Source organism: Aulonocara sp. 'chitande type north' Nkhata Bay, linkage group LG5 (assembly GCF_057382095.1).
Source record: "Aulonocara sp. 'chitande type north' Nkhata Bay isolate Kocher_YH1m ecotype deep benthic linkage group LG5, A_spYH_male_GT1.1, whole genome shotgun sequence".
NCBI classification, from domain to species: Eukaryota; Metazoa; Chordata; class Actinopteri; order Cichliformes; family Cichlidae; genus Aulonocara; species Aulonocara sp. 'chitande type north' Nkhata Bay.
The window spans coordinates 6149779-6164285 of NC_141348.1; the positions used below are offsets into that span (position 1 = coordinate 6149779).

General features: G+C 37.1%; 1 protein-coding gene across 1 annotated transcript in view; it reads right to left on the minus strand.

Moving 5' to 3' along the window:
- fezf2 (FEZ family zinc finger 2) overlaps positions 1 to 13779 on the minus strand; it is a 37226-nt gene extending 23447 nt beyond the window's left edge. The window contains exon 1 of the mRNA XM_086291111.1: positions 5710 to 13779. The gene's annotated coding sequence lies outside the window, so the exon portion shown is untranslated. The remainder of the gene's footprint in view (positions 1 to 5709) is intronic.
- Between the last annotated feature and the right edge of the window lie 728 nt (positions 13780 to 14507).

A 14507-nucleotide genomic window follows, 5' to 3' on the forward strand; every position in this document is an offset into this window, starting at 1 on the left:
CTCCAAGTGGTGAAGCTGGCCACACGAATGGCGTCTACTGTCGGGAACTGTCGTCCTTTCTCAGTTGGATTTAGATCAGGGAAAGACGCAGGATGGTCCAACAGAGTGATGTTATTCTCCTGGAAGAAGTCCTTTGTCCTGCAGCATTGTGTACTGTAGCGTTGTCCTGTTGAAAAACCCAGTCGTTACCACACAGACGAGGGCCCTCAGTCATGAGGGATGCTCTCTGCATCATTTGGACATAGCCAGCAGCCGTTTGACGCCTCTGCATATCCTGAAGCTCCATTGTTCCACTGAAAGAAAAAGCACCAGACCATTATGGCGCTCTCTCCACTGTGGCGCGTAGACAGCATCTAAGGTGGGATCTGCTAGTCCTGCCAGTAATGTTGGAAACCATCAGGATCATCAAGTTTATATTTTGTTTCTCATCAGCGAATTTGTTTTTGAAGCCCTTCAGTCTCAGATGCCGTTTGCTGCAGTCGGCACCACTAATGGCCTTAATTTGGGTTGAGGATTTTTTTGGGTCTTCCACTTGACTTTTTTGTTCCATAACCCCCAGGATCATTTAAGAAATTCCAAATTCTCATGCTGTGAGAGACCATGCTTATGCAGTTCGACCACGTTCAAAAAGGAAAGTTTTTTTTGCTTTTGCCGAACATCATGACAGTGTGACTACCTGACAGAAAATGACAATGAATCCACATATTTGCACAGATTTGGCCTTTTAAAAGGCATGTGGTCCTAAACATTTGATCAGCTGTAAAACAGCCTGTCCCAGTTTAAGTTTGTTAAATGTAAGTTAAATGGTGTCTACCTCCCATTTCTGCTAGTTGCATGTTGTTGGAACCTTGTTAAGATCCAACCATGCAACAGAGAATTTTTTGCCATTTTTCAAGTGGTCTTAAACTTTTGATCCTGACTGTATTTAATAATCGATTCGTTTCTTCTGAATGGATTGAGAATGCTTTATGTCGGCATTGCAATGCATCACAATTGTAAATCATTACACGATTAATTGTGTCAGCTCTATTAAATGTAAGATTGTATATTTGCTTTTGAAATGGGCAGTTTGCTTTATTGTGCTTTGTATTTGCTTTCAGACTGCAAGGACTAGTCTACACCGAGCATCTGAAAAACAACATGCAAGTCCTCAAACACATTGGATCCAAAACCTGTTCCAGTTCCTCAGACACCATCAGAGACTGTTCTGAAAGCCCTCTACTATCAAGTCTGGACAAAAAGAAACTTTGTCATCCACTGCAAATATTAAGTGTTTTAAATTTTATTTGACTGTTTATTTTGTACTCGTTTCTTTTTGGTTGTATTAAGTTTGATATAATTACATCAGTGCCTTTTGTCATGATTTGGCTGTGTGGCAGGCAGGAATTGGATCCAAATGCAAACTCACAGGGACACGGGGGATAAACTAAAAAAAAAGCACAGCTTTATTGCTGGAAAAACAGATCACAAGTTATAGAAAACTAAACTGGAAAAAACTAAATATAACGCTCACCAGGAAACACAGGGATACTCACACACAGCATGAGGGAGCTCACAACACTGACACAGAGAAACACAAAGCTGAAATATACTGGGAAATAACGAGGGGAATGAGACACAGAAGGGGAGCACAGCTGGGAGAAATCGGACATAACGAGACCCAAGGGAAGCGAAACTCAATACATTCACGTAGGACACAGACCTTCAAAGTAAAACAGGAAATGTAACATAGATGCAGACTTGACTAGGGGAGACAGAGCAACTAAGAAACACAGAACAATAACAGGGAGACACAGAGGGCGGCTAACTAAATACTCAGAAAACTAAAGAGAATACAAGAAAGCCGAACTTAGACACTAGACTAAAGAATAAACTGGGGCAACAAAGAGAACTAAGATCATAATGCAAAAACTCAGACACAAGAAACTCAAAACACTGGGTCACAGACCTAGGACCGTGACACCTTTTTTAGTCATTAATTTGATTATTTAATATCCATCCATCCATCCATCCATCCATTCGCTTCCGCTTATCCTTTCCAGGGTGCGCTGGAGCCTATCCCAGCTGTCTTAGGGCGAGAGGCAGGGTACACCCATGACAGGTCGCCAGTCTGTCACAGGGCCAACACACAGAGACAGACAACCATTCGTGCTCACATTCATTCGCACATTCACACCTAGTGGCAATTTGGATTTTCCAATTAACCTATCCCCACAAGCTGCATGTCTTTGGACGGTGGGAGGAAGCCGGAGTACCCGGAGGGAACCCACGCAAACACGGGGAGAACATGCAAACTCCACACAGAAAGACCCCGGCCTGATGTTGGAATTGAACTCAGGACCTTCTTGCTGTGCGGCAACAGTGCTAACCACCGTGCAGTTAATATTTAATATTAACTGTTTAATTTAATCATTGTCTCTACTGGTTTTTATTAATGTTTTTAGTAAATTATAACAAAAAGTCATAGAATGTAAATTTTATGCCAGTTGGCCCTATGATTTTTATTGCCTCATTTGTTGGAGCTTAATTTTTTAGACGACATTCTGGCTACAAGAGCTGCCAGTAATTTACTGTAAATATGAACTTTTGAATAAAAAAAAACATGTTTTGTATTATACAGCTCTTCTTTGCTTTGTCAATAGGAGACGGTAAACAAGCTTATTAAAATTGTATTTTAACAGGTTTACATTATATTAGCTTTTTTATTTCAATGTAATTATTGTGCAAAAACCAAAGTTCACTGTGTTTATATTTCTCAACAAAGTATACCGTTATGTATTCTGCATTATCACTATATTTTCACGGTGAAATTCTGGCAACCACAGATGCAAGTATTTTACCGTAATATTGAACTTTTTAATATTTATTTTATACAGTTTCACTATATTTGACAATGTAAAACTGTAATCAGCTTAATGGAACGTCTGTTGTTTTTACATGAGTTACCATGAACAGGTTTATGATTCTTTATTGTGAATTTTTACATTTATCAACATAGCATACCGTTATGTATTCTGCATTATCACTATATTTTCACGGTGAAATTCTGGCAATCACAGCTGCCAGTAATTTATCGTAATATTCAACTTTTTACTATGATGCCATATTATTTTATACAGTTTCACTATATTTAATGAAGTAAGACTGTAATTAGGTTAACAGAATGTCTGTTGTTTTCACATGAATTACCCATAAACAATTTTACAATTTATTTTTAAATTCATAGTCATTTACTGTAAATAAAATAATTATTATTTACTGTGAAATTTATGGTTACCAAAATAGTGTACCGTTTTGTGTTCTACATTTACAGTTTATTTTTCCCGGTGAAATTCTGGCAACCACAGCTGCCAGTAATTCACCGTAAATTCTACAACTTCTTTTACAGTGTACCCCTACCCCCGAGCTAGACAAATAAACAAATGAAAAGACTTTATTTTGTAAAAGCAGTGACAGAGAATTCTTGGTGTCACCTAAAAAACGTCACAAGTTTTTAAATCCCATGGCATTACAGCCAGAATAGGGGATGAGAAAAGGTATGCTCTGCACACTTTCTGTGCAAGCACTGTATTTTTTAAAGGTGTATTTTAGCCCAAAACACATCATTTCTAAGCCTAACCAGGATGATCTGTTGCCTAAAGGAGGTATCTGTGGCTTAAAAAAGAAAATACAGCAACATTTTTTTAGAAAGCAAACCACCACTTTAGAACTTTTTAAACTGACAAAAATCATTAATGTTAGGGCTTGAAATGGAGAAAGAAACGGAAGAAAAAAAGTGTCTGAACTTGACATATGCATTTTTCACCAGGAACAGCAATGAGAAGTATTGCCTTGTTTTTGACTAAAACCTTAGCTAGCTTACGGTTATAACTTTATCATTATGTTAGCGAAGTTATTACAACTTAAAGTTGTAAAATGACAAAACAAAAAACCCAGTAATGAATAATGCACTAAGCAACAATAGAGCTGTCGTGTATTAATACAAATCAGAAAGACATTCCTTTGCTTTGCAAACAAAATAATCCAGAGCTGTTTCACCAACGTCTCAAACCCTCTGATTCAAAGCTAGAATAGCAGCTGTCTTAAAGGTGCATGTGCAAATCCACACATGAACACATATTTATAGTACCATCAGTCAGTATTGCTAATATTAGCAGTTGAATGATAAAACATCGGCATGGTCTGTTTATTACTTGACTAAATTGTACAAATTAAAAAAATATTTTTCGACAGATTAGTAATATTAGATTAAAGAACTTACAACATTTCATTAAGAAAGACTGATAGAAAGCAGTGACATTATAAAAAGTGGCTGGTCGAATAAGGCACTGAAAGGCATTGTATAAGAACCAGTGCATATACCATTTAGCAAGATAGACATAACTACATCGGAGGGACAGATCAGGCTGAGCATTTTGGAGAAAAAGACAAAAGCAACGTCGAGATGGTTTGGACATGTGCAGAGGAGGTGGATTGTGGATATATTGTCAAAGAATGCTGAATATGAATTCAATTCAATTTTATTTATATAGTGTCAAATCAAAACAACAATTCCCTCAAGGTGTTTTATTTTGTAAGGTAAAAACACTAAAATAACACAATCAAAACAGAAGAAAACTGCCAAAATCATATGACCCCATTTGAGCTCTTTGGCAACAGTGGGAAGGAAAAAACCTCTGGCAGAACCAGGCTCAGCTAGTGGCCAGTTGTCAGGGGAGGAAGACAAGATGAAGGCGTACTGTGGAAGAGAGCCCGAGATTTATAACTAATGGTTAACGTATAAACAGATGGTGAGTAAAAAAGGTGGGTGAAAAAGAAATACTCAGTTATGCTGTGGTCTAGACTGCATAACTCCCATGATGCACTAAGGGATGATTCAGGGTCACCTGATCTAGCTCTAACTATTTTATTTTTATAGATCACAAATTACATGTACTGAAACAAGCATTGTTTTGATATCAGCCCTGAGCAATCCCAGCCCACTCAGAAACAACACCATGCAATGACAGAGCTTTAGTCTGGATGCTTTCTGTTTTCACTTTCTGGTCAGGGCTAAAAAAATTCAGATGAAACACTAAAGTTTGAATGATTTTGATTTCATTTTTTTTTCATTTCTCATCAATCATCCAAACCACTATTGGCTTTTCTGTGGTTTGGACCCAGGGAATCCTAACCAAGATCCTGCTCATTTGGAAATCTAAAATAATCTTTTTAAGGTTGGGAATATGTAACTGTGGTGTTGGGGGGATAGATGTTTGTCAAAAGTGTAAATGTTCATTTTCAGCAGTTTGAGATAATATCAATGTACCCTTATTGTTTTCCACCATTAACTTATAAAAATCATCTTGGACAATAGATGAAACGCTTCTATAAATTGAGGCTCCTGTCCATAAAAAATAGTAAGTGCCTCAGTCTGAGTTCATTTTTACAATTTTATTTTTGCCTTTAAAAAAAAAAAAAAGAAAAATCTGTATTTTTCTTCATTCATGTCCAAAACGATCTGCTAATGATCGTCCTTTTTTTGCCTTAAAGTCCTCAAGTCTAATAACAGAAGACAGGAAAAGATCAGTACAGAAACAACTTCCCCAAACCAAAGCACAAATAAAACAATAAGTAAAACAGGCTGATCTAAAGTATGATTAAAGCTCAGCCTCATTAATATAAATGTCACTGACAGTTGCTAATATATTGGAAAACCAAAATACTTACTGATGTCTTTCTGTCCAACAGCAGGAGTGCTGGTCCCTCAAAGACAGCAAGAAGCAAGCAGAGGGAGAAAACACAGAATTTTTTCAGAAGCTGATTTGATCTTTAAAGGCTGTGCAGTCATAATAACGTACAACACAGAGGGTCAATGTAGACCCCATACAACCAAATTAGACTAACACATATAGTAGTAAAAACACCATCTACTACTGTGTCTGAATGTGTGGTATTGGCACTGTCAGTTTAGGCCTAAAGAGACATGTTTAAAAAAGACCACCTAATTTAAATATAATCATTACATGCTTGTTAAAAGCTAACTTCCAATATATAAAGTTTCTTATAAGCAAAATGACCAGATCTAACATATGGCAGTGTTCATATGTAACATAATGTTTCTTATGATTCAACTGTGGAATATAACTTAATTCTTTAGAAGGACAAGCTGTAATACTTTATTCTCAAGTATAAAGCCAACCTAGTCTTTAACCATTTAACAGGCCACTATTCTGGATTATAGCTTTCACCACAAAAAAGTTTATTTTGTGACATAGAAAATGTAATATTTAAAGGTTTTTTAGCTGCGCTCCTCCGCCATTGCCGCACAGTCTCCGACAACCGCAGCCGACAAATGCAATCCTCCGTTTCCCCAGATTACCCTTTCTGGGTCACCAAATAAACTTTTAAGATATTTTCAGGCAAGAATGTAGCTGTGTAAAGTTCAAGTATCTGCTCGATTTATCAAGACATCACATGTTTGCAAAAGCGCTCTGACGTTTTCGGAGAGCTCTAGCTTTTCTAAGTAAAAAAAACTCAAATAAATTGAGTTGATCAGCATTTTTGCGTAAAAAGTACTGGTAAGTTACTTAAATTGAGTTCTAATAACACATTGAAAAAAATTGAGTTCTGCCTACTTAATAGTTTTAATTAAACACAATACAGTGCATATGCTCCTTGGTAAGTACAACAGGCTTCCATTGCAATCAACTCCTGAAGACATAACACACTGATAATCTGCCCAACTGCAGCCTCACACATCTCTGTGCAGGAAATCACAGACAGTTGTCCTCACACTTTCACCCACGGTGACAACTTTCAATGACGTTAAAGCTGAGGAAATAAAATGAGAACGTGAGACTAGAAATGTAATTCACCCACAGAGAGTGCTCATTTCAGTGTTACACATGATTTCAATTAAATATTTAACCTTCAAATAGGGAACAATGTTAAAATAAAATTACTTAAAGATACAATTGGAAAAAAGCATCCTGTGTAATTAAGTTTTGTTTATATAGAATTGAATTTCATCTGACCACATGGCACAGTGAAATTGAAAATCCATCCTATCCTTTTTTACAGGAATAAATCTCCAAAATCATCAGACTAAGGGAAAAGTGACCTATTGTCTTGACAGGTTCAATTCAATTAATTTTTATTTTATATAGTAGTGATGTGTGGATCGATCCTGAAATATCGATTCCTCCGATACCAATCATTTATGTTCTAGAATCGATTCTCACATTAAAATATCGATATTTTAGTAATTTAGGGTAAATTTGTAGTTTATCATTAACAGGAACACAGTGGAAAGAAATTAGAACATTCGGATTGTCTACATTCAAAGGAACTACTTCCTCTAACGCCTTTCATAGTCATGTGCAAAATACGACTGTATAAATGTCTTGCAGCCCCTTGGCGTGTGCACTCACAACAATGGCTGAGCGTAATTGTGTGGACGTATTTTACCTCCACAAACAGCTGAGACATGGTTTGCGATACATGTGGCAAAGAAAGTGAGATGTTGTGGCCATACTTGCCAACCTTGAGACCTCAGAATTAGGGAGCTCCACGAGCTCCCTCGGTGGAGTGAAACTGCCGTCTGCTCCTTGCTATCTAAAATATAACCGGGCGCTGACTTAAGCTCCCGGCCGTCTCACACTTCTGTTTAATCAGTTTTCTGTTTAACGTTTATTCAGCTGTGTGAAAACCCCGGAGGAACCCTCCCGAGGGACTAATAACTAATAATCTCTAATAACTTTAATCTCAGCCAAACCGATTTACTCACGAACAAATAAAACACTGAAAAAGCCAAACAACAACATTTTTAAGTTATCAAAGTGACTTATATATCATGTTTAACTGTGGAAAAGAGCCAGATACCTCAGATACCATATTTCTATGATTTTTGGGGCTTTTTTTTTTAGAGGAAGAAAATTAGAGGCCATCCAGGTCTTTATGTCTTTAAGACATTCCTGCAGTTTAACTACTTGGTGTGTGTTATCTGGCTTCATGGACAGATAGAGCTGGGTTTCATCAGCATAGCAGTGTAAATGTATGCTATGTCTTCTGATGATACTGCCTAGGAGAAGCATGTAAAATGTAAACAGAATTGGTCCTAGCACTGAACCCTGTGGAACTCCATAATTATCCTCACCGTGTGAAGACTCCTCTCCATTTACATGAAGAAATTGGAGTCTGCTAGATAAGATTTAAACCACTGCAGGGCTATCTTTAATGCCTACAACATGCTGTAAATGCTGTAATAAAATCTAATGGTCGACAGTATCGAACGCTGCACTGAGGTCTAGCAGGACAAGCACAGAGATGAGTCCACTGTCAGAGGCCATAAGAAGATCATTTGTAACCTTCACTAAAGCTGTTTCTGTGCTGTGATGAGCTCTGAAACTTGACTCAAATGTTTCAAATAAGCCATTCCTCTGCAGCTGAACAGTTAGTATTTAGTATTAGTATTTATTTATTTATTGTCATTGTCAAGAACAATGAAATTGCGTTTTAACTACTTAACTACTCTTTCACAATTTTTGAGATAAAAGGAATATTGGAGCTTGGTCTATAATTAGCTAAAATAGCTGATGGCTTTTTAAGTAGTAGTTTAATTACTGGTAGATTAAATTCCTGTGTCATGTAGCCCAGTGGCGGTTCTAGGGGTGGGGCCACAGGGGCACTGGCCCCAGGTTAAATTTGACTCAACCAACAACTGTTTAGAGTAGAGATTTTTCAGTGGAACCTTCTGGCCAATTGGCATTAGCTGGCTTGTGACTGGATTGGAACTGCGACTCAGGTAGAGGATGAGAATGATGTGGCTATAGAGGACTTGACGGATGAGGGTGAGGTAGGAAGTGGGGAGACGATGAACGTTTGGTTGGACACCAAAATGCAAAAAGGCAACAACAGAAATCAGTTCAGAAGAAGGGACTTCGGTAGTTCGGAAGAGGATTGTCAGAGACGAATTCAAAATAATATTGAAGTTTAGGAAGGAGGATGAGAACATACAGTTAAGTCTGATCACATTATCGAGGGGACTGAAGAAGAAGATTGCGGATATCAACGTGTTCCCATCTCTTAGGATTCTTGCTTGTTGGATATCCCCTAAGATGGAGGAGTAAGGAAAACAAAGCAATGCACATTGAAAAAGGCTGTGGTAGAAAGGAGGTTTGTGGGAGAAAATAAAAAACAAGACGAGTAATAACAATAACTTGAAAAACTAAAACGGACTATTCAAGATTTGGAAGTGAATCGAGTTAAAAACTATTAAGAACAATCAATGGGGAAAGAGTTGATAGCTTGTCAGTGATGTTGGATTTTCAAGATCCTACTCTTCCAGAAAAAGTTAAAATATATCCCTCCCCTTCTTAGATGCTACAAATGTCAGAGATATGGGCACAAAGCTGCCTGCATGCAGTGGACAGGAAAGTTGTCCTAGGTGTGGGGGATAAACATAGGTATGAGGAATGTGGGGACAATGTACAAGATAAATGTTGTCATTGTGGAGGATGAGTGGGGGATGTGAATGCTATTGGTAATTATAGACCAACAGCATTGACTTCTAACATATGCAAAATAACGGATAAAATGATTCGTGATAGATTGATGTACTACATAGAAAGTAAAGGATGCATTTCATGGTATCAAAGTGGGTTTAGGAGAGGAAGAAGTACCATGGATCCAGTTTTATTTTTAGAAAATGAAATTAGAAAACCACAGGTAAATAAAGAAAACATAGTAGTAGTATTTGTTGATATTGAAAATGCATATGACTTTACGTGGAGAGATGGTTTATTAACCCTTTCATGCATGAATTATGACAACCTCGGACTTCCGGTTTGGCGGGTCGTGTGATGGCTGTGTAGGATAGTTGCTCCCGACATTTTTTCTACCCCAATTTACCTAACTCGAAACATAAAAAGTTTGGATTTATCTTTGTGGGGTACTATACCAAGGAATAGAAATGCCCAGAAAATCCAAGAAAAAGGATGTAGGAGAACGTACTGAAGCGGAAGAAGATGCTTCGTCGCAAGCTAGCAGCAATATGGAAGAAGACCAGCAACCCGATGCTAACGCCACAGCGAAGGACCACCCAGCTACGATGGACATGATATTAAAAGAATTACGTGCTTTTAGAAAAGACACAAATGATCAGTTTAATGCTATAAGGGAGAAGGTCGTCGGCATTGGTATAAGACTCGACGAAGCAGAGGGACGCATAGACGTAATGGAGACTCGAATCCAGGCCTCGGAGGAGCTGCTAATTGAAATGGCAAATTTTCAGTTGCGATGCGAATCTAAGCTACTGGAATTAGAGGGACAGTCACGTCGCAAGAATCTTAGAATATATGGCGTGAGGGAAGGGGAAGAGGACAAATTTCCATCCGTTGTGAATTTTGTAGAGGTTCTATTTGAAAAGACAATGAGTCTCTCCCGCCCCACGGTGTTGGGAATTGAAAGAGCACATCGAGCCGGTGGCAAAAAAACCCCGGAAGGAGCCCCTCCACGCTCAATTGTAGTTAAACTCGCAAGTTATCGTAACAAAGAAGACATTATTAAGAAGGCCTGGCAGGCTAAGGGCTTCAACTTTATGGATTCTAGGATATATGTGGACAATGACTATGCCCCGGAGATACAAAGAAGAAGAAAGGAATATGCGACAGCGAAGAAGGTGCTTAAAGAGAACAATATTCGCTTCCAGACGCCTTTCCCGGCCAAGCTAAGGGTGTTCTACAGAGAGGGAATTGTGACATACAACACGGCGCACGAAGCGACTACCGATATGGTGAAGAGGGGATTATCGGTAGAAGTTGTGAAAGACAGAGACTCATTCTTGGATCAAATAAAACAGCACACTTGGCAAACAAGTACGAAGAAGAAAGGTGGAAACTCGACTCCAAAGCTGGGTTTCAAGGAACGCCTTCAGATATTTAGGCACCAAGATGACAGTGGATAAACAGCAAGTGTGTGACGGAGCACTATACTAGAGGTAAACTCAAGAATATTGAGACCTAAGATGAACTGAGAATATGAATTTTATTTCGATTTACTTGTTTTGTTATATAATTAGTTAATCTTATAAAGAGGGCATATAAAATTACATTAAAGTCGGGTCATTTATTTGCACAATAATTTGGACCCTACAGACCACTGGGCTTTCGGCCTGTGTGCCGGAGAGGGCACTCTTCCACAAGTGGACAGAAGAGTTTTTCCCTCACCAAATATAGCTAATATAGCGATTATCTTTTTGGAAGTCAACATGATTATATGTTTTCGTTGTATAATGTTTTTTTTTTTTGGTTTTTTTTTTATTTTTTTATTTTTTTTTCTTCTTTTCTTTTTTCTCTTTTTTTCTGTTTTGGGGGAGTACCTTTCGATCTTTGGCTATGTACAGAGATTGGAATTATATAAGGTCGTACATCAATGCCCTGTAAGGTAACTAAAATAGTGTCATTTAATGTAAATGGTCTGGGGAGCCATATTAAAAGAAGTAAAATTATGTCAAAAATAAAAAGAGAACAAATAGAAGTTGCCTTTATACAGGAATCTCACTTATCGAAGCTCGAACATGATAAATTAAAGAAATGGAAATTTAATCAGTATTCCTCTTCCTGCCCTCAGAGTCCTAAAAGGGGTGTGGTAATTCTAATCTCTAGTAGGTTAAATTTTGAATGCATCCAAGAAATCAGTGATAAGGAGGGGAGGTTTGTGTTAGTCAAAGGGTACCTGGAGGGTATACTGATTACTCTTATAAATGTATATGCTCCCCCAGGATCAGAGATAAAATTTTTCAAAAAGGTTTTTGAATTGATTGTTGGAGAGGCACAAGGTACTCTGATTTTGGGAGGAGATTGGAATGTTCGCCTCAACCCGTCCTTGGACTCATCAAACCCACACGCTCCGGGATTGAATAAAACAACCAAAAACATCAAATTAATCTTAAAGGACGTAGGGCTCATAGATGTATGGAGAGAACTAAACCCCAACAAGAAGGATTATACCTTTTTTTCTCACCCTCATTCATTTTATTCTAGATTGGATTATTTTTTTATGTACCAAAAAGATTTTAGCAGGGTGATCAATTGCAGGATAGGAGTGATGGATTTATCAGACCATGCCCCATTGTACCTGGAAGTAGTGCTTGGATACGAAAGAAGAGTTACATCCTGGAGATTAAATACAAGTATTCTAAGCACGATGAAAGAACAAATTAGTCAAGATATAATAGATTATATAGCGGAAAATAATAATGAAGAAGTTTCCCCAAGTATTCTATGGGACGCCCTAAAAGCAGTGATAAGAGGAAAACTCATAGGTTACAGCGCTAATTTAAAAAAGAAGAGAAATGAGCATTTAAGAAAACTCCAGACACAACTACAATATCTTGAAGATGCCCATAAAATAAGCGCAGTTACAAACTTACAATTAGAAATACAAAAGAAGAAAAACGAAATCGATTAAATTTTTTCAAGTGAAATACAAAAAAATATGGTTTTTTTAAAACAAAGATACTATGAGGTAGGAGGCAAATCTGCTAAATTACTGGCTTATAAATTAAAAAAACAACAATTAGAAAATACAATATATAAAATAAAGGACCCTCAAACAAATAACATTGTGTATAAACTTGAAGATATACAGTCAGCCTTCCTAAAATTCTACAAAGAACTATATACACAACCTAGAGTGGATATTAAAGGTATGATATCTTTTTTAGATTCATTCAACTTACCAAAGTTGAATGAAAAACAGAATATAACCCTAATCAAGGACATATCTGAATTTGAAATTAAAAAAGCTATTACAAAATTGAAACCGAATAAATGCCCAGGCCCAGATGGATTCCCATCAGACTGATAAAGAAATGAAAGAGGTACTGATTCCTTTGATGAGAACATCATTCAACTATATTTTAAAGACGGGAGTAATTCCCCCATCTTGGAATGAGGCTTCTATCTCTATAATAGCTAAAGAAGGAAAGGACAGGCTTGACTGTGGAAATTACCGCCCCATTAGTGTTCTTAACCAGGACTTTAAGATATTTACATACATTCTTGCCAAAAGAATTGAAAATATTCTTGTTCAGATAATTAGTTTGGATCAGACTGGTTTTATTAAGCAGAGAGAAACGCAAGATAATGTTCGCCGAACACTACACGTTATTGATTATGTTAGGAAAAATAAAATTCAGATGGTCCTTATGAGCTTAGATGCAGAAAAGGCCTTCGATCGGGTTAATTGGGAATTTTTATACAAAGTCATGGATAAATTCGGATTCCATCAATCGTTTATCAGGATTATACAAGCATTATATAAATCACCAAAGGCAAGAATCAAAGTTAACGGGGCGCTTTCAAATGTTTTTAACCTACAGAGAGGGACACGTCAGGGTTGTCCTCTAAGCCCCTCACTCTTTGCTCTCTTCATAGAGGCCCTGAGTCAAAGTGTAATACAAAGCAATACTATTACTGGAGTCAAGATTAGGGGTCGAGAGCATAAGATTTCCTTGTTTGCTGACGATATTTTGATTTATTTGACAAATCCAAACACTACTTTCCCCAAGCTATTGTCACTTCTGTAGATCTTTAGTTCAATATCAGGTTATAAACTAAATATATCGAAGACTCAGATATTAACTTTTAACTATGAGCCCAATTATGAAATTAAGGCTAAAGCCAATTTGAAATGGGAAACGGAGCAGATGAAGTATCTTGGAGTAAATATTACTAAAGATCTGTCTAAGATATACAATGCAAACTTTAATCCTTTAAGTTATAAAATAAATAAGGATATTAAAAGATGGAATTTATTACCATTTTTAAATTTTGAATCACGTATAGATACAGTTAAAATGAATATCTTGCCCAGGATGCTCTACCTGTTCCAAACACTCCCTGTAGAAATAACTGACAAACAATTTCGGGAATGGGACAAAATAATCTCTAGGTTTATATGGCAGGGGAAAAAACCACAGATTAAGTACCAAACTATTCAGTTGGCTAAAGACAAAGGAGGGTTGGGGTTCCCATGTTTGAAAGACTATTATATTTCTGCTCAATTGAGGACATTAGTGTGTTGGTGTAATGTAGATTATCAAGCGAGATGGAAAGAACTAGAAACAGTGACCTTAAAAGATTCTCCAATTCAGGCAATTCTAGGGGATGTGACACTTATTAAAAAACAAATTCATCAAGGAAACCAATGGATTAACCTACCTTTAAAACTCTGGTTACAATTTCTTAATAAGAATGATTGGATTGAAGAGGTTAGGATTTTAAGATGGTGCGCTTTTGACAGTGATTTTTTACCTAATGAATTAGACGTAAGATATAAAAAATGGGCAGGACAAGGTTTAACGGCATATTGTATGTTTTACGATAAGGGAATTCTTAGGGACTTCCAATCAATAAAAGATCAATACCAGTTAAGTAAAACGGACTTTTTTAGGTTCTTACAAATTAGGCATCATCTATATAATTTTATACCTAAGAGAACAGATCTTTTTTCTTTACCTGTTC